General features: G+C 45.2%; 1 protein-coding gene across 1 annotated transcript in view; it reads left to right on the top strand.

Moving 5' to 3' along the window:
* Window positions 1–24,878, top strand: part of PEX14 (peroxisomal biogenesis factor 14) — a 980,210-nt gene that overhangs the window by 872,177 nt on the left and 83,155 nt on the right. The gene's annotated exons all lie outside the window — the stretch shown is intronic.

Raw genomic sequence — 24,878 nt, 5'->3', positions numbered from 1 at the left:
TGGGACGGGCATTCGGAAAGGAAGGAGGTTAACCATGCCAGAGCCTGGCATCTGATTCCCAGGGTGTCATGCAGACGTGCGATCAGCATGTTGTGGTTAACTGTGTCAAAGGCCGAGGAGAGGTCAAGAAGAATGAGCACACAGGGAGTGTTAGTGTCAAGATGTGAGAGTAGGTCTTCAGGGTGTTCAGAAGAGTATTGTCCATGCCTCTGGATGCTCTAAAGCCAGACTAATCATCGAGGAAGTAACCAGCAGTTTGTGTGGAGAGTGAGCTGAGAGATAGCCTGCTTCTCCAGGAGTTTGCCCAGGAAAGGGGTGATAGAGATAGGGCGGCAGTTTGCTGGAATGGAGGGTCCCGTAGAGGGTTTCTTAAGTAGAGGGTGCACAAGGGATTGCTTAAGAGAAGATGGGAAAACTCAAGTGGCAAAAAAGAGATTGCAGAGATCAGCCAAGGGTGGAGAGAGAGAGAGTCAATGATGTCCTTAGTTTGGATGACGCTTTCATAGACCAGACTTATCTGGCGACCTCATCAGTTGTGATGGGAGTGAGAGAAGAGAGGAGAAGTGGTGAAGCGGCCAAGGCAGGCTCCAGAGGTGTTGCTGAAGGAGGTGGTGTGGAGGAGAGAGAGGAAAGGATGTCTTGGGTTTCTGCAGTGAAGTGTGCAGCCAGGGCTGAGCAAAGATCCTGGGTGGGTGTGACAGAAGAGGAGTCTGCTGCAGGATAGCCAGTGCCTTACAAACTTTAAAAAGTTTGGCTGTGTTGTTTGAGGCCGCAGAGATGCAGGCTTGAATAAAGATTATTTTCTTGGTTTGGATGCAGAGTCGATATTGTCTTTGAAGGAGGCAGGCCAGTTTGTCAGAGGGTCCGACCGACTAATTCCATTTCTGCTCAGCTGCCCTACACTTGCGTTTAAGGCAGCCAGATCGGAGTCGTACCAAGAGTTGCACTTTTTGGAAGGCTTCAGTCGGACCCTTATGACGGCAAGAGTATCAAGGTTGCTAGAGATAGACAGATTGAAGTTAGCGAGGGCCGTGTCAGGGTGGGAGTCAGCCGCAGGAGTAGGAGGCTAGGAGGCAGAGAGTAGGTGGAGGAAAAGGCAGCCGCAGTCACTCTTCATCAGGAACACCTGTAATAACGTCTGGGACTGCGAAGACAAAGTATGTCCAGGAGAGCATTTGCCTAATCTTGGGATCACATCCAGCTTGTGACCTGAATGCATCATGTAGACCCTTTCCTCTAGACCTTAGATTGTTTGTTACCAGAAGAGCATCTTACACCCCCCCCCCCAACGCTCTCCCCTCCCCTCAAGAAAGATCGAAACGTGTGATCTGCAGCGCCTGGCCCCAGACCAGTGATTGTGAGAGAAGCTTGCAATCCGAAGAACCTTTGGCCAGCCTTGGGACCGCAATTGAAGTTTTAGCCATGAACAACCTCCACCAGGACCCCGAGATCACCATCGAAGCTTGTGATAAGGAGAGCATTGGCCTTATTCAAAGTTTGTAACGGAAGGCCCTGCACCATGGCCCTGTAGCCGTGAGCGAATCCACTATCAGGTTCTGCAGCAATACTTCACGTGGGGGTTTACGAGTCTCGAGCTTTGCCCAAGAAGGGTAAATAACTAAGGAATCTTTAGAAGAGGTGTGTCCAGTTACTTGTGCTTAACCACCCAGGCCGGATGAGCATCCTGCATCTTTGTTATGATAAACTCCTAAATAAGCAGAGACATCTTATAAAGTAAGCATAACTGAAATCAAAGTAACACGGTTTTGATTATTTAACATAAATATTGCATGCTTCGCCGTCGCCATTAGCAGTGATACATTCGCCCTGCAGCCACATGCAGGATACTTAGCTTTTCACAAGTAAAAAGATTTTCCAAGTGTACCATATCTGAAGAGTTATGATTTACACACAATTTTGAAAATGTGTATTAGCTGTTCAATTTACGTTATTGAGCTCCAGCACAGAACGTAGTGGTGACAGTTGGTTGGGGACAATTTAAAAGATTTAAGCCCCTTCGTGGCACCCACTCATATTAACGTTCACATACAAGCTTTTTGGCATTGAAGAAAATCAGGCAACAAAGAGTTGCCAAGAATCGCAGATGATCACACAATCTGGACAAGTAGCAGAGAGAGGCGTTGAGCCCACCATTCCTGGTACCGAAGGCCACAGTAGTTTCTAGTTTTACGCCCACACAATACTTAATGCATTGTTGTCTTTCAAAAGCTTGAGTTCAGATCCAGGACAGTTAAAATAAAAAGATGTCGGCCATGTCAATATCAGCACCAAAGGGACGCAAAGAGTCAACAAACTGTTTCATTTGTAGCTGACCTACTGGGCGTTACTTGCTCTATCAATAGATGCAGATTGAATAAACTCATATAGTAAAGCAACACAGGTGGAAAATGAATAATGAAATGCCCAGTGGAATACATTCAAATGCTTTTTATTCATGCCCCCTCTGCATGACCTTAGATGTGCAGGTTTGTGATGTTATGTTACGTTTGTGGGATTTATACTGCGCATGGCTGCCATTTGCATGGTCTTGAGGCGCCAAGACGTAATACAACTATACGAAATGGATTGTTTTTTTGAAAACTGAATCCCTAACACTAAAATACTGATTCAAGAAGACGCAAAGAAAATAAGCATCTGAAATCGGGAAAGGTGGTGTGTTGGGAGTCACCACTATTTGGTCATTTCCCCTACACCAGCCTTTGTAGCATGTACAAGCACCAAGTAAAGGGTTGTGATGAATCAAGGGAATTTGTCCCCTCTTCCCAAAGGGGAGCCACCCCCTTTCGGACTAGGGAGGTGAGCCTGCCAAGCCTAACATCCCCTAGGGGACAGGGCAAGCGGGATCCCGCTATGGGTACCCCCACTGGGTACAGGCAGTCCCTAAATAGGGATGTGTATCAATCTCCCTCTTCTCAGGATTCTAATAGTTATGCTTGTTACATGTGAATTAATGTGTGTAATGAATTGCCCCTTTTTACACTGATGGCTTTGATGGTTTCTGACCCCTTTCAGGTTTCATTGACAATGCAGGGTGGAGATTGGGATAGAACCCCACCCCTCACTGCACGGAAGATAAGGGGCCTGACGGCTGTGCATTGAAGGAAGAGAGAAGCCGGTGGTGCTCCAGAACGGAAGTCAGATCAAGGAACGGCAGAGAAGAGAGCGAGAGAGACCTCCTCCTGGGAGGTGTGGCAGGGGGAGGAATGCGCATGACTGGCATGGTGGGAAGAAGCACAGAGAAGCCCATGAAGCGCCCAGCTCCCCGGCCGATTGCCATGCCAAGGGAGTTGGACCCAGGAAGGTCTGCAACTGCGTGAATTAACCCGCAACCGAGCAGGACTTGGAAAGTCCGAATCCAAAGACCCGCGAAACGGCCGGTGGACAAGGACAGCTGATGTAATCGATGTAAAGCTGTGGAAAAAACCAGAACAGAGAAGACGAGCATGACCAACCGAATTCCTACTACGGAGGAACACCGCACAAAGAGCAAAGGTATGCAGTTGCTCCTAGAAACTGGTAGGAGGCCGGGAAGGCAAATCGAGACCCCCAGGAAGGGATGAGAACCAGAAGGGCCCAGACCGGGATAAAAGCAGACCGACTCTAAGAAATGGTGTATCATCAGAGATCCCGTGTCAGGGTGAGCATCAGAAGGGTACAGAGTGGTCCGAAACCAGATCAACCCCAAAAGAGGGTGTGAAACCAGAGACCCCAGGGTGGGGTAGGGACCAACATGCTTCTAAACAGGGGCATAAGATGCCACAGCTCTCAAGGGAGAAAGAGAGAACTTTATGCAACACGACTTGAGTGATGTAATAGGCAACATTTACGGATAACTGTGCCTGATCTGTGCAACGGGCGGGAATGATATGATATGATAGGTTATTTATAACGCGCCTAATACCCAGAGGTTTCTAAGCGCGGACCCGGGGATCGAACTAGTGGTGCTGCGTGTCGTCTTGCTCCCAAGGCGAGCACGTTGCCACTGAGCTATTCTCCCGAGACAAATCCCAAAAGATATTTGCTAACCACTTGATTGGAACTAGGCATGGGGCAAATAGTCCAGAAACATTTGCTGGTAACATTATTGGAACTGTGATTTGGGCGGGAAGCCCTCTTGCAATCCAGAGAGACATCTTGGTGGGGTCAGAAACCAACCCCCTTTTTCACTTTGGGTAAAAGACTTATGATATCTTTTCGTTAAGGTAGGTTCTTTTGCTTTATAGTGATAGGAATTAGGCTACAGTAGGTTAGACGGCGGACAGACTTTATTTTGTATGACCTGACATGCACCCTTTAATCTCTTTTCTGTCATTTAGCCTAGGGAACTATAAGAGAAGGGATAGGATAGAATTGTTGATACATCAATAAAACTTGTGTTACTAAACATGATGAGTTGTCTGTCTCCTGATTCTGACTTACCACAGGGGTCAGATTTGGGATTTAAGTCATTTCACAATAAGCTTTATTGGTAAATAACTCATGACATTCAAAATCTGATTCCATGCTTGCTTGTTCTTCTGCCTTTAGGTTTGTCGTCAATCTTCATTAATCTTTTACATTTCCACCAAACGTATTGTGTATTCCTGACTTTTTCTCAAGGATCTAATCAGTATTAATTTGATCTTGACGGCTGCAGCACAGGTTCAATTCACAGTCCTTGCCCAGCACTGACCAAGGCTCTAATTTTTCTAGCGCACATTGAACAGCTGCTGTTAGTGGCCGGCCAATCGCTGGAAAAATGTGTCCATGCTCAGGGTGACTCTTAGGTGCCTAAGCACGTCTAGTTACATTAGCTGGTAAAATAGTTCAGTGGGTTGAGCGCTCACTGCTGTAATCTGTACGTCGTCTGCAGGTCATAGTTCGAATCCCAGCAAGGCCAACTCAGCCTTTCATCCTTCTGAGGTCGATAAATGAGTGCCAATTTAGGTTGGTTGAGAATTGTATGTACATATGTTCACTGTATAGCGCTTTGGCGAAAGCACAAATATAAATAATAAATCATCATCTAGTGACTGTGATAACCTTTCCTTGCACCCTCGGGCTCAGTGTGCAACTTGTAACCCAGAGCACCTCCCCAAGGTGAACGAGCTACACTTGTGACCCAGAATACTCGCATCAGGGCTCTGGGATAGCAAGCAAAGCATGTGACAGTGAGCCAGGCTGTCCCTTGGTCTCAACAATGCTTCTTATGACAGGGAGCACCTACACAATCTTGCTTGTCGCAGGCAAGGCTTTTTACTAAATCTACCTATCTCTGGGACCAGCTCTGCTGCTTTTCGCCTGTGGCACCTGCCATGAGCCAGTCAGGGCAGCTTATGATGAGAACGAGCATACCCACCAATGCTGCTGATTGCAGGGATCCTGATTGCATTTTATAACCTGAAGCAGAGCGCCAGTGCCGATAAGTGCCTCTTATGACCATAAGCACCTACCCCGGAGTTCTTAAGCATAGATTGGGATTGATCAGAGGGGTCAATACACCAGATCCCTGGGACACACATCACTGCTTATGACCATTAACATCTGCTTCTGGGTCTGCCAGTGCTGCCTCTCTGCACTAGCACTTGATCCTCTGCTCAGGAAGTCCCAATATAGTTGTGACTAGGAGCTCCAGCTCATAGGCTCTAAACTGTTGCTTATTTCAAAGAGCCCACAAGCTCACATTGTGTTCGTGAATACCTGCTCCAAGGCCCTGGAAGTTGGGTCTTTTGCACCTGGGCCCAAGAACTGCAAGCACAAGATGCGGCTGGGAACACCAACCCTGAGCTCAAGATCCAGAAGTGGAGTTTGTGTCCAGACACACTTGTCATTGGGCCCTGGCCCCTGAGATGTATATTATCAATAGGAACATTTGCTCCTCGGCCCACGAGTGTTGCTCCTGACCAGAAGCACCTGTTAATGTGATGTGTGATGAATCCTACGGAGCCCTCTCAACGACCCTACCTAAAGTCTCCTACCAGGTGGCCAGTGAAAGGCAGACGCTTTCTGATCCTGACCTTGGGGATGGTCTGTGGGAGGATCGCCTGGGAGGAGAAAGAGCCCAGAGGAAAAAGAGGAGTCCGCTGGTTGAGACTTTGTATTTTTCTTCTTCTAAGGACAACATCTCCACAATAACAAAGCATATGATGGCTTGTTGTCATAACAATACATGTGTTCCCCAAGTGGAACATCTTAATATGGGTAAAAACCCTTAGGCATTGAGGTAAATGAAAATCCTTCTAAAACCACAGAGGCTTATAGAGCTAGAAGTTCCCCTGACTCCAAAAGGTACAGTGAAATGAAGTATGTGAATAATAACAATTCAAACTCAAAAACAAGTTATTCCCAGTCTAGTGATTGATCCTTATAATATTCCTTTAAAGAATATTATTGGGAATAGAAATAAGATTGAGATCAAAAATCAAGTTAGAAAACCTAAAAGGTGCATTAGGGACTTCAAGTCCCATAATCCACTAAGTACTGGGCCGAAGAAGAGCACAAAAGGGGAACAAAACTGCAAAGTACAACTTTGTAAGGGGAATGACCCACACCTAATGGAGACTGGGAGGCTTAAAAGGCCGCTCAGGTGCAGGCCATTCGAGAGCAGTGTGAGCAGCAGAAGCAGAAACTAGAGGAGGAAGACGACGCCGAGACCACTGTCGAGCAGAAAGCAGTAGCAGGTCCTGAGAGGGTCTTTGCCTCCAGAAGCATTTATTGCAGAGGTTGCGCAGTGGAACGCATGAAAGAAGGAAGCTTGCCCTCGGAAGACCTGTTTTGCAGAGGCTGCGCAGCAGGAAGCGAAAGATCTTCCCACACAAGGCTGTCTACGGTGGCAGGCGAGCACCGGAGAGCCTCCGGAGCAAAGGAAGCTCTGTGAGTAAATAGCGCAGGCAGTGGCAGAAAGAAACCAGCAGATTGCTGGATCGAGAGGAGCGGCTGACATGAAGTACCTCTGAGCAGTAAGGTAATCAAATGCGCATGTCTTACCCGGTGAGTTCACCAGCTAATAGTGACACTGGAGTGCTCGGAGACCGCTTGCATGCTTGATGCAGGAGTTTTCAGACTAGAAAACACTTGCTTGCATTTGAAAGTGATACTGAAGGCAATTTTGAATACCGAGCTATCAAAAAACCAGTGAAAACACTATTATGCAAAACAAAATGACTGTCTCTTTAAGCATGCACGTTTATTGAAAACCCAACAAAAAGATGGGGCAATACTCTTAAAACCTAATCAAAGAACCATTACCCAAGCCAAAATAAAATAAAAGCAAGGCCATTTCAAACAAACAGATATTGCCAAAGTCAGGAGGAACTAATGAAAGTTCCAAAGGTTGTAAAGCTTATTGCCCATATTTGAAGAAGCACATAAAAAAGCTAATATAAACCCACATTGCCAAAGACAAGGAAGAAGTAGAATAAAACCATGTCCATGTCAGTATTTGGTTCATAACGCAGTGGGGAAACAAGAGTGGCAAGAAGTCTGCCCTTCTGAAAAAGGTTGTTCAGAAGGAGAGGAGCATCACTTGCTGAGGGTTTGGAAAGTCAAAAAAAAAAAGTACTAAAGAGCGTCAATGTAAATCATGCCTTCCCTGAAGAATTGCTTAAAGCCTGATGTTGTAAAGTAATGAGCACTGCAATGCTGTTGTAAGCTGATTTTAACCACAGAGGCACTTGTTTGTAAATTGCTGTTCGGGCAGAGGAGCATACCCGAACCCCAAACATTGAAGTAGAAGGCCTTGCGTGGGCGTAAACCAGGTGTGATTGAAAAAGTAGACCTGGCATGGGAGTAAACCAGGTAGAAGATGATGAAGTCCTGTGAAGTGGTGTTAATAAATTATCCTGACAAACCTTCATTGCTGAAGCACGAACTGTATAAAAACTGCTGCAGAAGAGTCTAATATATTCAGAAATCCTAGGTGGGTTCAAAAGCATCCTGATGAAGACAATTTACATGAATACTGCTGAAATAAGGAAGTATTCTTTGTTTATGTGAAGAAGATTGTCTTACTGTTACAAGAGAAAGAGAAAAAACCTTTTATTGAACCATTGGAGTGTTGGAACTTTATGTTGTCAATTTGCAGTCACAAAGAACTGTGTTAGATCTTTGTTGCAAACTAGGATTTCCTTATTTCATTTTGGAATGTGGAACAGAATCCTGCTTGAATCTGGGGAAGGTGAATTCACCCAGATTGGAAGGTGAGACTGTTGTCATATTGTAAACTTGGCTGTTATATTTTGTTGCATTTGAAGTGCCATGCATTACTTTATTGAGTTACTGTATGCATAAGTGAGAGGGACAGAGATCCTTGGTTAGACCATTTCCTTTAGTTTATTTTATGCAGGGAAATCCTCATCAGGGTAAGGGATAGTGAGGCATTTATCCAACCTTTTGAGTTAATAAAATGGCATCTTTCGAAATACTTTCATAAAGTTGTCCACCTCACATTTCTGTTCCCTCACAGATGGCAGCACACCTTGTGCCCGGAAACAGCTGTTGGTGTCCTCAAGGGCTGCCAATGCTGTTAAGGGGTTGAAATTCCTGCCCTAGGGCACTGCGGCAAAGCTTGTGAATAGAATTCCCTAACAGAATTAAAAACATACTCATGTTTGCTTGGCACATAATCCCAGTAATGATGCTATAAGAAAACGTGTCCATGTTTGTTCTGCCAATATATAGCAGTATCCCCATGTAAGAAATACTCGAGTTGGCTTTACCATTAGAAATGCATGCCACAATATGAAAGCATGTCCATACTGGCTGCATTAAAATTTCAGTCGAACTACGTAATAACACTTATCATGCTTGCTTTATCAAAGATGCCCAATACAAAATGTCATACCAGAATTAGAAATGGCTAGATTAATTGAAAAGAATTGCCAGTCTTGCTTCGTAATAACGCTTATCATGCTTGTTTTATCAATGATGCCCAATACAAAATTTCATGCCTCAGAAAGAATATACCACTGATCATGCTTGCTTGATCAGAGATGTCCAATATAGAATGTCACGTCACAGTAAAAAATGATTAGACTGGTTGCAAAAGAAAAATGCAAGTCTGGAATTGTTATAGCACTTATCATTCTTGCTTAACCAAAGATTCCCAATACAAAATGTCATAGCACAACAGGAAATGGCTAGACTGGCTGCAATGAAATGCCAGTCTAGTTACATATGAGCACTTATCATGGGTGTTTGATCAAATATGCCCAATATACAATTTCATTCCACAGGAAGAATAATACCACTGATCATGCTTGCTTAATCAAAGATGCCCAATACAAAATGTCATGCCACAGTAGGACATGCCTAAACTGGTTGCTTAAAAATGCCTGTCTAGCTAACACTTATTATGCATACTTTATCATAGATGCCCAGTAAAAAAAAAAAACATGCCTACCCTCTGGGTGCCCCAGTGCCTTGTACACATACAATGTGATTATGTGTGATGTACACAAACTGCACTGTTGGTAATACTGCGATTTTGAACCCATTAAGGGATCCATAGACATGCCCTACAGTAGAAGGCTACCAGGGTAGCTCAGCAGGTTGAGTGACTGTTGCTAATATGTTATATCGTTATAACTGGCTATACATCTTATGACTTTTGCACATCCTTATAAAAAACAAGCGCTATAAAATGTGTTCAGCCAAGGGGATGAGTTGGGCTGGTAGCTTGCTTATATTCAGGGCAAGGGTGGGGGAATATCTGCCCCCATAGTGAAAAGAAAAAGTTGGCCTCCAGGAACCTACAGTTTAATTTCCTAATAACTGCTATTGGCGCAATAGAAACATTTATTTGTGATGAAGTAGCTTGACAGACATATACCAGCTATACAAATTAATTCTGCGATAAAACACATAGGAATGGGCACAAAAATCCCTGGTTTTTGTGTGGCAGTCCGACAAAAAAGAAATTAACACATTTTAGAAAAACTAGTGAATGCAAGTTTAAGAAGCATGTTACAGTTTGGAAAACAATAGTATGCCCAGCATATAGGAAGCCTGCTTTAAACAGTACTGGCCCCCACCCAAGTGATATTCATGGCCCATTGATCCCGTGGTGTCCCTTCCAGGACAAAAGAAAGACACAGGCTAAGCAAAGCAAGCCTGCAAACGCATTAATGGTGGCTGGGCAAAGGAGCACCTTTAAGGCTCCTGGAAAGAGATCTTTTCTGGGCTGAATGTATGGGAGGGGGGTCAGCAGGGTGAGAGCAGGCCACCAATTAAGGGCGGCAAAGGAGCCAATAGGGGGGCAACTGCCCCCTTTACTCCCCTCAAGGGATGTCTACTTCAGGGACCCTCCCCCACACACATTAACAGTACTTGCACACACACGGACATAAACACTCGCTTACAACCACACGGGCTGGGGCTGCACAACTCATTGGATCAGACAGTCACACACACACCTACACATACTCACACCCATGTCCATCAGCTGCACTGTCTCCAGTATCCCCCCGGCCACCAGGAAGCTTCGGAGTGAAAGGTTCCTGAGTCCTGGGCATGCAGATATTGCACTGGTCGGCGCTCTGAAAAATGAACGCCCGAGGCTCGTAATAAAGCCGCAATGAGAGGAGGGTGTCCAGGAGCGCCCCCTCTCGCTGCAGTGACCCAGCCAGCATTCCCAATGGGTCATACCTGGCTGGTAGATCTGTACGCCCCCATCCAGGCGTGACTTCTTGGGCATGCACAAGAAAGAGGATTTCTTACAGGGAGAGATAGCGCTCCTCACACTCCTCTCTGTTTTTCTCGTTGCTCAAATTACGTGCAACCCTTGCACGTACTTTGAGCATTGAGAACAACGAAGAGAGTGCCAGCTCTTCCATAATGGGTGTTGGGTCAACGCCCATCCGCCCATAATCAACGTTCCGCCCATGGCTAATCGGTAGAACTACCCTCTGAATAGCAAGTGCAGCTTATGAGCAGGAATACCTGTCTCCGAGCGTGCAAGCACTGCTTGTCACTATAAGCACCTACATTGCAGATCATGATTTAGGAGTTGAGTTTTGGGTCGTTTTTCATCATACAAAGACAGATTTCTTGGGAGCGGCTGTCAAAAGCAAGAATACTTGAGTTGCCAGTGATCTTAATTTTGAAAACGGTCTAGTTGTTTGTTAGCTTAATTGAAACATTAGTCCAAAGTGTCATATTCAGGATATGAGGAGTCATGTATACATTGAAGAGTAGTGGAAAGAGGGATTAGCATTGTGGTGCCCCCTATTTAATCCTGGTGGGTTTTGAGGAGAATGGAGGAAGGTGGATTGATTGTCTTTGATTAGCAAGGAGAGTTGTGAGTCACACTAGTGTTGTCTTTTGTAGACACAGTTTTTGTAGTACGGTTATAAATATCTGGAATGAGAGAAATCTGAATGGGAGAATTATGGTGCTCGGTGATCTCAATGCTGACTGTGACCCACAGGGTCCCTTATGGAACTTGGAAGCTGTAACTGGTGGGGACTCAGCTAAGAGTTCCCGGGGCAGCAAGTGGAAGGTAGGGCTTGAGGCTCGTGGTCTCCAACCACTTGTGGGAAGAGCATCTAACCAAATAATCCCATCAGACTGTAATACGTGGCATAGAGGTCTAAGCTCCTCTATGATTAACTATATTTTTGTTGATTCTTTTCTTATGAACCACTGCCAGTCTTTTGAGGTGTTGAAAACTGATTGGAGTGACCACTCTATTTTGACAGCCTCATTTGATTTGCTGCAAAATATCAGGGAATCTCTGACTCAGCCACGAGTAATTGCCAATGCGGCTGCGAAAACTGTCAAATGGACTGATCGGAACATACTTTTGTTGAATGCAAGGGTAAGGAATGCTCTTGACCAGTCCTCCTATGACTGGAAGATTAGATGTTTTAATACTAATGAGTTCCAAAAACTTGTTCGGGGAATAGTGACAGGCATTAGGGCAGGCCAGGGGAGCAGATGTAAACCACTATCTAGACATACCCATGGCTTCAGCACTGATTCAGCTGAAGCAAAAACATCTATGAGAAGGGAAATCCATAAGATAAGGTCCAATAACCCTCAGCAGGCTACCTGTAATGAATTAATTAGAAAGGTAAGACAGGCCTATAGGAATCTCTGTAAATCCCGTAAACATCACCATACAGCAAGATACAGAACTGATGCTTGGCATCTTGATTAAAGCTGATGTTAATGCGTTTTGGTATCTTATAAATGGGCAAGACCCTAGCTATGCTGTATCTCAGCTTAATTCCATCTCAGAACAAGACTGGGTGAAATACTATGAAGATAGATTTGGGCTCCCGATGAACAATTGCCTGATGGAAACCCCAATGAAGGGCAATGATGTTTGGGAACCCCATCTAGAACTGGCCACTATCTCTGCCCTAATAACAAGATGCAAGTCCTCTCGTGCACCTGGCTCTAAAGGCCTCACAAATGATACCTTTAAGGGAGATCGTAATTTATGGACATGTTTGTTGTACCTGGAATATAAAGATATTATTTCCACCGGGAACCACCCCAAGCTCCTGGAATACGGCACATGTGATTCCCATCTTCAAGTGTGGGGGCAGGACTGATCCTAGGAATTATCGACCGATTTCACTTATCGATGCTGACTGTAAAATCTTTTCGGCACTCCTGCTCTCACACTTGGAAGAGTGGACATCTATTTACCACCCGCTGAATCAATTCCAGACCGTTTTCAGAAAGGGACATTCCGCTAACATCAATGGTCTGGCACCTAAGTGTATACAAGAGGAGGCCTGGCTGCAATCTAGGGGCTGTACATATATGGCCTCGATTGATTTAACCGCCGTGCTTGATTCTATCGACCGCAGCAGATTGTGGGCCAAATTAACTAAGTGGGGCCTGCCCGATGGGTTGTTAAGACTTATCTCTGGGGTGTATGAAAACGGTGGCCTCCAGGTTCAACTAAATCAGAAAGGGGACTTGTCTAGGAGAATACGATCTTGCAGGGGGGTGAGACAAGGGTGTGTCCTGGCCCCATGGCTATTTAACCAGTATTTTTCTGAGGTGACAATATGGTTGGCTAAAGGGGGATTGGTTGCCCCAAGGATTGGTAATGAGAAAATTGTATGCCTAATATAGGATGATGTATTGATTTTTGATTGTACTAAAGTTGGGCTACAAAGATCGTTAAAGAATTTTGAGACCTTTGCCAATAACAATGGGCTAGTCATCAACCCAATTAAAACTATCATTCTTGCATTCAAAAAAAGAAGGGGACAATTAAAGGTCCTGTATGTACTGTGGGAGCCATGCCACTGAAGTTGGCGGATTCGGTACGGTACCTGGGCTTCCATTTTTCTGCTTCTAAATGCCTTAAAACAGCTAATGAGATCCTACTACATAAGGCAAATCTCTTAGAAGCCCAGATTAGCCTAATTGACCGTAAGTTCGGTAGATTCTCCCTCAAACCCTCAATGATGTTCTACGAAGGAAAAATGGTGCCTAAATTGATCAATGGCCTAGAATTAAGATTAATTAAAATAATCTCTGTAATGTCCTGAACAGAATTGAGGGGAAAATGTGGAGGCGTTTATTGGGTGTGCCTAACACAATACCAATCTCAGCTATTCATTTTGAGCTGAGAGCTGTGTTGCTGCGGGCTTGGGTCCAATGGGCTTCACTTGTCCTGTATTCAAAATTCATTACTCCCATCCCTAACTCACTTTATCAACTAATGAGCCGAAACTTGGACAACTCTCCTGTATGAAAGGCCTTTAGAGTCCGCGCAGACCTCATCTTAAATGAGATTGGGATGACGGTGGAAACTTTGATCCTGAACCCTCTGAGGATAAAGCGGGCCCTATTTGATTATGAATGGGCGCAGAATACTGATGCATTCCATTCCTACTCCTCGATGAGTCACCTGACCCATGAGCACAGACGAAGAGGAACTCTGACTAAGATCTTGCTACAATTCCCTAACCGGTACTATAGAGATATACTTCTGAGGGCGAGGTGGAACCTGCTCCCTACTAGAGAAATTCAACTCAGGAGATCCCTTATTACGGTGGATTAAGCCTCTTGTAGGTTCTGTATGACAAAATTGGAAACTTTAAAGCATTTGGTTCTTAAATGCCCCTCTCTACAGGGCCTTATTGCTAATGGTTTCAAGAATTTAGCTGAGTCCTTACCTCTATGATGAAGATCTAATATGGAAACACTGTCTCGAGAATTTCAATATTCGCGAAGGGCTGACTCTGGCTGGTTTTATTAATTCTCTGCATCTGTCGGCTGGATTAATTTGATTGCAGATGTTGGATATGCCATATTTTGTTATACTATATCCCTCTCTTTTTTTTTTTCTTTAATATCTAACCAGATAGCCCTTGGAAAATTTCGCTGTTTGATTTTAGAAAGTATTTTACCTGATTTTTCACCAAATCTATTTTACTTGTGAATCATTTTTTTCTCCTTTCTTTTATTACTACTGGTGGTATTTCTTTTATTTGATGTGAAGTATTTGTTGATTTTTTTTTATGCATCTTGATAATGTGGAACTTCATTTTGTAAAGGTTTGAACTAACCAAATACAATTAAAAAAAAAATGTAAATAAAAAATATCGAATTTGTTAATTTATTGTGTCGAAGGATGCCGGCAGATCAATATATCTACTCTGTTGCTGTTCGGTTCCAGTTTTAGGTCATCCCATACCCAGATTAGAGCTACTTTGGTCCCCCACAGGGATGTAAGCTGTCTTGTGCTTTGCCAACTGTTGTTTCTGCACTAGTTGAATGTCCTATGTCAGTATTTATTTTATTGTAACATTTGGGTAACACCCAGACACATAGGTATCACTGTGTTTGTACAGGGTAGTAACAGAGTAAAAACATTACAGATCATTAAGTTAAGAAGTAGTACAGGCAAAGTAGGAGACGCTTCATGCTTAAAGTGTTAGTCATACTTATGGAGTAACCAGGTTTTCAACAGTCGCTTGAATGCTGGGTAGGAGGGCTCATTTCTTAAGTGAGGAGGTAAAGAGTTCCACAGGGCGGGGGCTGTGGGTCTGAAACTAACCCGTCTTGCTCTGTCTAGTTTAAAATGTGGAGCAGCTAGTGTAAGCTGGTCAGAGGAGTGGAGTGACCGGCAGTACTGTTTTTAGTGATGCAATGGTTCAAGTATATGGGGGCTTCTTTGTAGATGCAACAGTGCGCTATAGTCAATGTTTTGAAGTCAATCCATGCTTTTATTGTTAGACAATGGACTTCTCATTGAGTTGCAGAAATGTGATCCAATTTGAGAAGGCCCAGAGGCCTTTGTTTTGAAGCAGCTATAGCTTAGCTAGATTGGACGCAGATGTGCCCTTGAATAGGGCATTACAATAGTCTAGTTTGCTGAGGATAATGTCTCTGGAGAGAGTGAGGTAGTTGTTGGGGCGCAGGGATTTTCTGCTTAATGAGAAAAGTTTGGCGGTGTGGGAGGTTGAAGATGCCAGAGCATTGACATGCCTCGTCATGGTTAATTCCACATCAAGGTAGACACCCAGGGTTTTGGCACGTTTGAGGACAGGAAAAATAGAGCCGTCAATGGAAATGGAGGCATAAGAGGGGTTGAGGGTTTTGAGGCAAGTGGGTGAGCCTACAATTGTCTTCTCATTGAGGCAAAGGTTATGGGTAGCCATCCAAGAATGAATGATGCAGAAGACTTTGTTAATGTGTTAGAGTCATTTGTGTATTTGCCGGAAAGGGGGATGAGAATGTGTGTGTCGTCCGCAAACTTGGTGTAGGTGATGCCTAAGGTGTCAAGTATATCAAAGAGGGGTTTAGTGTAGGTCATGTAGAGGGTCGGGCAAAGGCCCAAGCCTTGCGGGACACCAAGATGGTCAGGGATGTGGTGGTCTGAGTGGTTGTCAATGAAGACTCTGGAGGTACGGTCACTTAGGAAGGATTTGATCCATCGGACTGCCTCGGGTGAGAAGTGGAAGATCCCAGAAAGGTTTTGGCAGAGTAGGTCGTGGTCCACAAGATCAAATGCAGCCGAGAGGTCTAGGAAGAGTAGGATGGCAGAATTACCAGCATCTCATTATGCTGTCAAGTTGCATTTTTAGATCGATATGGGCCGTTCCAGTACTGTCTTTCGGTCGGAAACCAGATTGTCTGACGCCAAGAGAGAGTGATGTTCTTGGAATTGCTGGGATTGTAAGTAAGCAATGCGGTCTAGGATTTTGACCAGGAAGGGTACTGTGGTAATAGACCTGTAGTTGGTAGGTACTGTCGGGTCGAGGGAGTGTTTTTTAGTAAGGGGGTGCCCCAGGCTGCTTTAATAGTGATGAGTGTTTCGCATGAAGAGTTAACGAAATCTGTGATGATGGGGTAAGGCTGGTGCAGAGCTCTATGATGTTGGCAGGGCAGGTATCTCTTTTGCAGTTGGAGGGTTTGAGGGCCTGGATGGTTTTCAGAACAGACACTTGGGATACAGGTTGAATGGAGAAGCTAGTGACTGGTTCTGGAGGGGATGTGGGGGGCTAGAATTGGGCAGTATTATGATGGACCGGTGCGTAGGTTTGGCAGTAAGTAGGGCTTTCTTAGTCGTTATTTTGTTACAGAGTAGATTGATTTTGGTAGTTAGAACAGTTTGTATAGTGGTGCACCATGCTTTGTCCGTCTGAACTAAGGAGGTTTGCACACAAGGGTTTTCTAATTTGTGCAAGATTGCAAAGAGTTCCTTGGTGTTGGAGCTTGCTGTGCTAATTCTGTTGTCATAGGAGGCCTCTTTAGTCAAAAAAATTGCGGGCTGGTAGGTCTTAGAAGTGGTGACGATTAGGGAGGCATTCTTGGGCGTCGGGTGTTTCTTGTGTAGATTCTCAGTGGCTCTTTTCTGTCTACGCAGCAGAACTAGTTCATCTATAAACCAGATGTTCGTGGGTTTGAAAGGTTTCAGAGATTTGTTTTTGAATGGAGCATGTTCATCTATCATGACTAGGAGGCTGTTGTGGGAGGAATAGGACGAAAAGTCTGTATCAAAATTACCAACCTCACCAAAAGACCTCAAACACACACTACGAAAAGTTCTAACTACCAAAAGTTCTAACTTTTCGTGGTATTTGTTTAGGTCTTTCGGCGGGGTCGGTATGGGCCCTGGTGGGTGTCCCCCGCAACACCCCGCTCACTACAGTGACACTACAGTGAGTGGGGTTTTGCGGGGGACACCCACCAGTGCCCCGCCAGAACAAAACAAACAAAAAAGCTGGGAGCTGCCGGGGTGTCCCCCGCAACACCCCGCTCACTATGCTTTAGTGAGCGGGGGACACCCCCCGCAGCACACCCGGGAAAAATAAAGAAACGGGGGCTGCGGGGGTGTCCCCCGCAACACCCCGCTCACTATACTACAAGATCAAATGCAGCCGAGAGGTCTAGGAAGAGTAGGATGGCAGAATTACCAGCATCTCTTTATGCTGTCAAGTTGCATTTTTAGATCGATATGGGCCGTTCCAGTATCGTGTTTCGGTCAGAAACCAGATTGTCTGACGCCAAGAGAGAGTGGTGTTTTTGGAATTGCTGGGATTGTAAGTAAGCAATGCGGTCTAGGATTTTGACCAGGAAGGGTACTGTGCTAATAGACCTGTAGTTGGTAGGTACTGTCGGGTCGAGGGAGTGTTTTATAGTAAGGGGGTGCCCCAGGCTGCTTTAATAGTGATGGGTGTTTCGCATGAAGAGTTAACGAAATCTTTGATGATGGGCTAAGGCTGGCGCAGAGCTCTATGATGTTGGCAGGGCAGGTATCTCATTTGCAGTTGGAGGGTTTGAGGGCCTGGATGGTTTTCAGAACAGACACTTGGGATACAGTTTGAAAGGAGAAGCTAGTGACTAGTTCTGGGGGGGAGGTGTGGGGCCAGAATTGGGCAGTATTATGATGGACCGGTGCGTAGGTTTGGCAGAAAGTAGGGCTTTCTTAGTCGTTATTTTGTTACAGCGTAGATCGATTTTGGTAGTAAGAACAGTTTGTATAGTGGTGCACAATGCTTTTTCCGTCTGAACTAAGGAGGTTTGTGCACAAGGGTTTTCTAATTTGTGCAAGTTTGCAAAGAGTTTCTTGGTATTGGAGCTTGCTGTGCCAATTCTGTTGTCATAGAAGGCCGCTTTAGTCGAGAAAATTGCGGGCTGGTGGGTCTTGGAAGTGGTGACGATTAGGGAGGCATTCTTGGGTGTCGGGTGTTTCTTGTGTAGATGCTCAATGGCTCTTTTCTGTCTGCAGAGCAGAACTAATTCATCTGTAAACCAGATGTTCGTGGGTTTGAAAGGTTTCAGAGATTTGTTTTTGAAGGGAGCATGTTCATCTAGTATGACCATCTAGCATGACTAGGAGGCTGTTGTGGGAGGAATAGGATGAAAAGTCTATCAAAATTATCGACCCCACCAAAAGACCTAAAACACACACCATGAAAAGTTCTAACTACCAAAAGTTCTAACTTTTCGTGGTATTTGTTTAGGTCTTTCGGTGGGGTCGGTATGGGCCCTGGTGGGTGTCCACCGCAACACCCCGCTCACTACATTGACACTACAGTGAGCGGGGTGTTGCGTGGGACACCCAAACACCCCGCTCACTATACTTTAGTGAACAGGGGGTTGCGGGGGACACCCCTGCAGCACACCCGAGAAAAAAAATAACCGGGGCTGCGGGGGTATCGCCCACAACACCCTGCTCTCTACACTGTACAGTATAGAGAGTGGGGGATGTGGCGGACAACCCCGCAGCACACCCAAGAAAAATAAAAAAACTGGGGCTGCAGGGTTGTCCCGGTGATCACAGAAGTGAAAGGGAACGTGCGCTGCAGGGATACAGCACCTCTTAAAAGGTAAGTAGGGTGTGGGTGGGGGTGTGAGTTTGTGGGGGTTTTAAATGTATGTCTGCATGGGAAATGTACAAACCTTTTGTGGTGCGTACATTTCTCATGCAAACTTTTCCGTCGCTGACTTTTCCGTGACGAAAAAATCACGTAGATCTGTGTGGGAGTGGTTGGCGAGAGCCGCAGGGCTCTTTCAGTTGGGAGGCTGTGTTTCAATGAGAGTGACCAAGCTGGGTTTAAGAGTTTCATGAGTGAACTTCTGAGTGCTTCTTGCTAGGATTTGAATAGGTGGTGGTCGGGTGTTGTTCGGGGGGTTCAAATGATGTAGTTTACTTTCAATCAGATGGTGATCCTACCATGGGACTGGGCTGATGAGAGATGTCAATGGTAGAGTTGTTCTAAGTATCCAGTCGAGTGTGCATCATTTCATGTGGGTAGGGGCAGCAGCAAGTTGTGAAGTTCATGTTGTGGAGGGCTTGGACCACAGTGGTAGCTATATGACCAGTGGTGTCATTGAAACCCAGATTGAAGTCACCTAAAATTATGCATTTGGTGCCTGGTTTGAGGAAGGGTATTATGAGGAGGGGAATTTCAGAGTCCGGTGAGCTGGATGCATTAGGTTGATGGTGGAGCAGGAGAATGATGAAAGATATCTAGGGATTAGTCTGAAGTTTAAGTAATAGCATTTCATATCCCTCAGTAGGAGGCAGAGGAAGGGGGCAGATATGGAGGTCAGATTTGGTAATGATGGTGACTCTGCCAACATTGGCGTTGGCACGGTCGGTTTTGTGGAACGAGTAGTTGGGTGGTGGGGGGGAGGGACAAGGGGGAATAGCAATGTTGAGCATATGGCTCGAGGCCCTATGTAGCGAAGATTCTGTGATAGCTAGTAGGTCAATTTGGTTGTCGATGATTAGGTCATGAGCTTCCATAGCATGGACACCTGGGGATCTGATGTTGATAAGGGGTCAATTAAGTGGTTTGTTCTGGGCAGTAGGAGGTGATGGGTTGGCATGTGGACTCATGGTAGGGGGAAGGGGTTCGGGTGGTGGTGGTGGTTGCGAGTGCCGGCTGGATAGCCTAAGCAGTCTGAGGTTGGCTTTGGTAGTGTAGGAGAGCTGTTGGAGATCAACAGGTGCCAGGAAGTTCTCAAGCTCAGGTTGTGTAATCTTGTAGCTTCTGAGGGGTGGGGCGGGGTGGGGGGGTAGTAGTGGTCATGTGCTTTGGTCTGGGGGTGCAAGTCTTTCACAGAGCAGGTGGCAGAGCACTCTCAGACTTTGGTAGCATGGGTGGCAGGGCACTCATGGGCTTAGGTAGTGCAGGAGGCAGGGCACTCGTGGGCTTGGGTAGCATGGGTGGCAGGGCACTCCTGGACTTGGGTAGCATACATGGCCGGGACTCCGCTTAAGCGCTGTTTCCTGTGGACAATGACGTTATTTGCTCTCAGCTGCGGGTCCATATGCTGCTGGCAGGCCATCCAGTGAGTCTGTTTTCCCTGTTGCCTGAAAAAGATGTGGCAAATGTGCAACGCCTGCCGTGGAGTAGAGCAGACCGCTGTGATGGCAAGCCAGAGGAGTGGAGGAGGGATACAATGGGTGAGGTGAGTGGGGGAGGGTGTGGGGACTTTGCGGGGACAGAGCATGAACGTTTTTTTATCCTGAGAGTCAACAGGATCCATGGATACACTGGCGAATATTGCCTTGCAGCCGGGGATAGGCTTTCACGATTACAACATTCCTTCCATGGTGCTAATTTTAGATATTGATGTTCGTATCTCTCGCTACTTTAATTCCAACCTTTCATATCAAGGGGTATACAGGAAGCACAGTATAGTTGTACATTGGCGGGTATCCATATTAGCCAACTTATGTCATAATGGGATCTGCTGATAATTTTCTTCCTCACCTAAGCTTACAAGACATTTTTGTATTTTGTAAGTGCCCCAAAGTAATGATCAGTTGAAATGTCTCTGGAATGCAATATCTAGCGTTGCTATGAGAATTACAGCGAGAGCAGTAGCCCGTAGATCATTGTCTGCACAGCTCATGAGTTGGATATCATAGAATATCAACTATAATGTAACATAAAACACAGTCCAACCAGTTCTGGGAAAAAGCTCAGTCCATTTTCTGAAGCACTTTTGTAAAGCATTGTTCTGGGCCAATAGAGCTCCTGATGTGCAAATGATCTGCCTGGAACTCCCATGGAGGAGGCAGTAGCCTGTCCTTTAATGGCAACCCTGTCCCAGTGATCAGAGTTTTTAAATGTGGTGTTTCTTCCCTCCATATATGTGTCCCTAATGTAACTGTTTGCCCTCCAACAGGATGTTCAGTCTCTTCAAGAAAATTGCCTCAAAAATTGGAAAAAACACCATATCTAAAAATCTTGGGGAGATCACTGCGAAAATGCAATAGCCGCAGAAACATGGCATTGTGAACCCTAGCATTTATGGTAGCGAAATGTGTGCGAGATGTAGTGGGGACTGAACGATAGGGTAAGGGCTGAGTTATGTGCAGAAGACTGAACAACCTGGAAGTAAAAGTTGGGTAATTCCTTGCTGAGTGTAGCTTTTAATCATCTTCTGCCGCTCACATTTCAATTTCCAAAAGTTGGCTTCTATAGTGTCGTACACATTTTTTACAACATAAGTCCGGTGATACCTAACTTGCTTTGATTTCGCAATTCCTTATGCTGACTTGTTCCATAGCATTATTTCTTATATTCATATTAATTTTACTGCTGTCGTACACACTGAATTTACTTATGACAAGGTATCTGGGGTGTGAGGCGCCAATCATACTCCTTTAAAGCTACTTTTTCGTTACACTGTCTACTTTCCTTTGCGCAACCTTAGTTTTACTGTACGTGATCATTTTAGTTGCATTAGCTGTATGCATAAAGGGATGTTCTCTTGTGAATGTACATGCCTGGCTGCAAATTGATCTTTCTTGCCTGTTAGTTATTATGTTAGCTTGTATATCGAGCCGTTCCACACGCGCCTGCAAGAGTAGGCCTGCATTTCTGGGCCACATCTTCCACAGGTGAATCAATTAAATTCTAGCCTGTTAAGCTTTTTTCAGCCACAGTACCCAGCCCGTGGACGATACAGAGCCCTGGCAGAACTACTGAGACATTCAATTTGTTCTAGCAACACCCTGCTGTGTAGAAAAAAACATCTGACCCCTGCCATTGGTAGGCTGCAATGAAAGCCTATGTGTATCTGCATTAGTTCAGTGTATGAGGGTTTTTCTACTGCTACTAGGTAAAAGCTGTCAGGCACAGATCTGGAGGAGGAGACCAAAGGAACATTGAAGTGTGGAATACTCAGGCGTAATGCAAAAACATGCAAAATCCAGAATCCCCTAAAACCTCAAATATGGAAGATGTGTCACAAAAACGTATATAATTAATTTTAGTCTGCAAGGTTCAACGATGACACATGGCTTACTCGCTCCATGCATATCTCACTCTTCTCTACCTCCAAACCGGCCTTTCCACCTGTGCAAATAAAAAACGTCTACACTGTGGGCTCCCACAACACTGACACAAAGCAGTGAAAAAATCACCTTATTCTTCGTGTGACCAGTGGCCAGTGATTAGCATTGCTTTCCAGGTAAGATGCACCAAAGAGCTGAGCTGGAAAAATCCTCTGTAGTTCTCAGGCTGCTTCATACCCTGCATTTGTTGCAGATATCAGACTGCTGCATACCTTGCATTTGTTGCAGGTATCTGGCTGCTGCATACCTTGCATTTGCTGCAGGTATATGGCTGCTGCATACCATGCATTTGCTGCAAATATCAGACGGCTGCATATGTTGCATTTGCTGCATTTATCCGGCTGCTGCATACCTTGCATTTGCTGCAGGTTTCTGGCTACTGCACACCTTGCATTTGCTGCAGGTTTCCGGCTGCTGCACACCTTGCATTTTCTGCAGTTATCGACTGCTGCATACCTTGCTTTTGCTGGAGTTATCGGGCTGCTGCATAACTTGCATTTGCTTCCTGCAGTTCTTTTTCATCCCATGCCAGCTGTCTTCGCCATAGGCTGTTGCTGAGGATATCAAAGGCTATGGAGGTCATCCCATAAAATGGCTGAAACTGGCTCCCAGACTGGAGGGATTTTAGTTGTAGGATTTTTTTTTCCAAGTCCCAGGGTTGGTTTGTCCAACAGGCACAACCCCACACTTTATGCTGGCCAATTCCACTCATGGCTTGGTCTGATTCTTGATCAATCCTATAAGGCCCAGTAGGACTCTTAGAAGTTTCCCCTCACTGTTTGTAAGCTTGCATAGATTTGCTTGTGGCCCATGGAAACCAGTTACATTGTAGTTCTCGTTAACTAGCATTATAAAGATCATGGGTTTGTTTTAAACATGGTGTGAGAAACCAGTGCGGGAGAGAAAAAACAGTGGTGATTGTAGGGGCTTAACACGCATTCGCGCTTTCAAACACTAACATGGGAAGCACAGACACTGCTCAAAAAGCCTCTTCAGAATACTTTTTGTATAATGTTTAGGTCACGTAAGCTGGGCCCAAAAGCCCCCACGCAACTCTAGGTGTTGGGGGTAGAGAAAGCAATGCACGCAATTGCAATGCAGCTAAAGAATGAAGGAAATGAAGGAGTTAGTCCAAACATAAGCCACTTTTATTGACATAAAAGAAATACGCGATAGCATGAGAGTGGGAGAAGAAAAGTGGCCGTTAGTCTGTGTTGTCAAAATATAGAGTGGGACTTTAGTATTATTTCACTTCTTTATTCAACAGAAGAGCGGTTTCTCAACTGCCCCACGCCAACCCAAGGCCCCACTCAAAAAATACTCCCACTAATCACCCCCCATCAGTACCAAGCTGAACCCACTCTCTGTGCCCACAAAGGGAGAAGAATGAGTCCCTTCCCGGTCCCTTCTGGGTCATGACCGTGATATTGCTGAATGGACCGGTGCACTGGAAGGAGGAAAAGGTGCACAGTGCCCGAATTATGTCATGCAATCCAGAGCTGGGTATAGCTTATACGGCTACTTCGTTGACTATTACCCCCTCCTCTTTCACCACTATAACATGCTTATTAAAAAAAACATTGGTTATCCCTATTTCCTATAAAGTGGTATAATCATTATTTTCTGTATGGATTTATTCATGTAACTTAATTGAAGGGGAATTATAATCGCCCAATTAGGAAAGACAGATTTTGCGTAAAAAATACCTTGTAGTTCTCCCACTGACTTCCTCTCACTCTGCGATGCAGAGCCACTTTACCATTCTAACCAGGGCACTTTAAAAGAACCCCTGAGACGTGGTGAATCGGGAGGCTTTGGCTACTCTGGATATCTAACTCTCTCCTTGGAGAACTATATTACTTGTATAGCTCCTCCACCCTTCTCCCTACAGCCTCCAGACGCTGCAGCAAGAAGATTTTATCAAGTGATCTCACGTGTTGGTGTAGCTCGGCTTTCGTCCCTATACACTCTTGCTTCCTCCAGCTCAGTTAGTCCTCCCTTCCCTTCCCTTACTTGCAGCTGAATGCGTTTTTTGCCTTTGGCACCATTCCCAGTTTGTTTTTCCCATTTGTTTCCAATCCTTGATCACTGCTCTGATTGGCGGCTTCCGGGCTTCACTCCTTTCCGCCTCTACTTATGTGGTTGGCGTATGTGAGAGAGATTTTTCTTATGCCTTGTTTCCAGTCGCAGATCTATCAATCTGCTTGATTTACAGCATGTTTCCCTTTGCGTTACCCTAACTCCCCATCCCCAACAGGCAGTATGGATGAGCAGTCAAGTCAACACCCCCGGAGGAGGCGGATTGTTTAAAGCTACAGTAAACACGTTTGATGAGCACAGAATAAGGGAATTCCCACACAAGTTGTGCAGAGTAAGAACTACAACATATTATAGATAGGCAGGGGTAATTTAACAAAAGAAAATGGAACCACACAGGGTCATCATGTAATGGCAAAGAGCTCCTCAAAGTCCAACTGGACTTTTAGCCCCAAGACCTCACTGTTGGTGTGTTGCACAGTAGATGTCATTGGTCCACTGTTGTCCAGTGGAGGTGAATTCATTGTCTGAACATGAGACCCAACGAGGC

The sequence above is a fragment of the Ambystoma mexicanum genome, chromosome 8 (genome assembly GCF_040938575.1).
Source record: "Ambystoma mexicanum isolate Mex_15411 chromosome 8, UKY_AmexF1_1, whole genome shotgun sequence".
NCBI classification, from domain to species: Eukaryota; Metazoa; Chordata; class Amphibia; order Caudata; family Ambystomatidae; genus Ambystoma; species Ambystoma mexicanum.
Note: the sequence above shows the minus strand (reverse complement) of the source record. Positions and strands in the feature narration are given on the sequence as shown.